The sequence below is a fragment of the Marmota marmota genome, unplaced genomic scaffold, assembly GCF_001458135.2.
Source record: "Marmota marmota marmota unplaced genomic scaffold, marMar, whole genome shotgun sequence".
NCBI classification, from domain to species: Eukaryota; Metazoa; Chordata; class Mammalia; order Rodentia; family Sciuridae; genus Marmota; species Marmota marmota.
In genome coordinates this window covers 1,266,807-1,270,165 of record NW_026000253.1, presented here as the reverse complement: position 1 = coordinate 1,270,165, position 3,359 = coordinate 1,266,807, and positions in this window count along the sequence as shown.

The window sequence follows — 3,359 nt, the reverse complement described above, 5'->3', positions numbered from 1 at the left end:
TTTTTTTTTTTTTTTTTTTTTTTTTTTTTGCAGTACCAGGGTTAGAACCCAAGGTCTTGCACATGATAGGCGAACACTGAGTTACATCCCTAACCCTTTTATTGATATAGTTTTCAGTTGTCAGTGGACCTTTATATTTATTTATTTATTTATATGTGGCACTGAGAATCGAACCCAGTGCCTCACACCTGCTAGGCAAGCACTGTACTACTGAGCTACAACCCCAACTAACCCTTTTTATTATTTTGGGGGGTGGCTACTAGTGATTGAACACAGAGGTGCTTTATCACTGAGCTATATCCCCAGCCCTTTTTATTGTTTTTTAAATTCAATGTCTCACTAAGTTGCAATTGAAGGACTTTGGAGGAATGGGGTGGTTAGGAGACAATTTGAGTATGTTAGTAGGAGCTAGTGGAGGGTGGATCATTAATACAATTATGAGATTAGAAGATGATTTGAGATGCTATCTTGTTTTCTTTGGGGAAAAAGGATGGTTTAGGGGTCTATCAGAAGATAGTGGGTGTTTAGGGACAGAGTTGCAAGGTAGTTAAAGAGTAGAGCTGTTAATTGCCATAGAATGGTGTGGTAGGCTAAATAATGTCCCTTCCAAAGATATCCACATCCTAATCCCTGGAACCTCTGAATGTTACTTAAATGGAAAAGGACTTTGTAGATATGATTAAGTTAAGGATATTTTTTTAGGGCTGGGGATGGAACTTAGGGCCTCACACATGCCTGCCAAGCACGCTAAGCACTCTATCATTGAGCTATATCCCCAGCCTTTTTTTTTTTTTTTTGGTACCACATATTGAACCTGGGGCCCTGTGTATGTTTTATTTTGAGACAGGGTCTTGTTAAATTGCTTAGGGCCTTGCTAAGTTGCTGAGGCTGGCTTTGAATTTGTAATCCTCCTGCTTCAGCCTCCTGAGTCACTGGGATTATAGGTGAGTGCCACCACATCAGCACAGATGTTTTATTTTATTTTGTTTTGAGACAAGGTTTTGCTATATTTCCTAGGCTGGTCTTGAACTTGTGAGCCTCCTGCCTCAACCTCCTGAGTGGCTGGGATTATAGGTGTGCACCATAGTGCACAGGTGCATTTTTTTTTTGCTTGTTTTTTTTTGACAGGTTCTCACTATTTTCACCAGGCTGGCCTCTGACTCAAGCAATCCTCCTGCGTGAGCCTCCTGAGTAGCTGGAACTGCAAGCATGTACCACCATGCTCAGCTTCTAAATTAAGGATATCAAAATGGGTATAAATCCTAATTGCAATCACAAGTGTTCTTTTTTTAAAAATTATTTTTTAGTTTTTGGTGGACACAACATCTTTATTTTATTTTTATGTGGTGCTGAGGATCGAACCTAGCGCCCCACACATGCCAGGCGAGCGCATTACCGCTTGAGCCATATCCCCAGCCCCACAAGTGTTCTATAGAAGGTAGGAAGAAGCAGATTTTACTGACAGAAACTAAAGCAATGTGACCATCAAGACAGATTATGGTTATGTGGCCACAAGCCAAGGAATGCTAGCAGCTACCAGAAACTGCAAGAGGCAAAAAACAGATTGTCCCCTAGGACCTCCAGAGAGAGTACATCTCTGGTGACACCTTAATTGTAGTCCTAGTTCAACTGATTTGGAACTTTCCCAGAACTGTAAAAGAATAAACTTCTCTTGTTTAAAGCCACCAAGTTTGTGGTAATTAGCTATAGCAGAACCATTGGAAAGTATTTGGGTACAACTAAAGCCATTGAAGGGATGTGAGGTCAATGGAGGGTGGTTTGGAGTTTAGTTGGGAGGCTGTGGGAAGGTAAATTGTGAATGTTTACAGGTAGCATTGGGGGCCATGGGAGGGCAGTTTAGGGTGTGGTTGGGAATTCTTGGAGGGTGATTTAAGTGTTATGGTTGGGAAAAACTGGAAGATAAAGTTCTATAGGTATAGTTCCATGTATTTTTTTTTTTTTTTTGGTGCCAGGGATTAAACCTAGAGTGCTTAACCACTCTGCCACATCCCTAGTTATTTTCATTTACTTCCTTATTTATTTATTTATTTAGTTTTGGTACCAAGGATTGAAACCAGGGGCGCTTTACTACTGAGCTACATCCCCAGCCCTTTTTAGTTTTCATTTGGGGACAGGGTCTTGCTGAGTTGCTTAGGGCCTCTCTAAGTTGCTGAGGTTGGCCCCAAACTTGTGATCCTCCTGACTCAGCCTCCTGATCCTCTGGGATTACAGATGTTCACCACTGCACCTGGGCCCAAACTACTGTTTAATGACTTTCATACCCAACCTTATCTTAAATCATGTGGAACTGCTGGGTGTGATAGTGCAAGCCTGTAATCCCAATGATTTAAGAGGCTGAGGCAGGAGGATTGCAAGATTGAAGTCAGCCTCAGCAATTTAGTGAGATCCTGTTTCAAAATAAATTTTTTTTTTTTTAAATTTTTTTTTAATATTTATTTTTTAGTATTTGGCGGACACAACATCTTTGTTTGTATGTGGTGCTGAGGATCGAACCCGGGCCGCACGCATGCCAGGTGAGCGCGCTACCGCTTGAGCCACATCCCCAGCCCATTCAAAATAAAAAAATTAAAAGAGCTGAAGAATGTGGCTCAGTGGCAAAGCATCCCTGGATTCAATCCCTGGTACAAAACAAGTGGTTTTGGGGTACAGTTCTGGGACCAAGGAAATGTAGTTAGGAGAAACAGAGTTGGGGGCTGTTGGAAGGCAAATTTTGGCAGTGAGACTTGTAACTATTGGACAGTAGTTTGGGGTTAGGGTTGGGTATCATTGAAAAGATACTTTTGGGATACACTTGGCAGTTTGTGTGTGTGTGTGTGGGGTTACTGGGGATTCGATCCATGGATGCTACCACTGAGCTACATCCCTATCCATTATTTTTGACGGTGTAGGGATTGAATTCAGGGCCTTGTGCATGCAAGGCAAACACTACCAACTGAGCTATATCCCAGCCCCTCCAGTTTTCATTTTTCATTTTGAGATAGACTCATTAAGGTTGCCAAGGCTGGCCTTGAACTTGTGATCCTGCTGCCTCAGTTTCACAAGTAGCTAGAATTACAGGCATGTGCCACCACACCCAGTGAGGTTTTTTTCCCCTAAGAGCAAGGGTCTCACTATGTTGTCCAAACTAGCCCCTGAGTCCCTGTGTTCAAGCTATCCTCCTATCTCAGCCTTCTGAATAGCTGGAACTACAGGTGTGTGATACTACTCTGCTTTCTCAGGAGTTGATATAGGGCAGTTTGAGGGTATAGTAGAAGCTGTTAAAAGGGTTTTGGGGTATAAAAATAAGGCCGTGAAAGGGTAGTTTAGTGATGATTGAGGATCAGTGGAGTGGTTTAGGG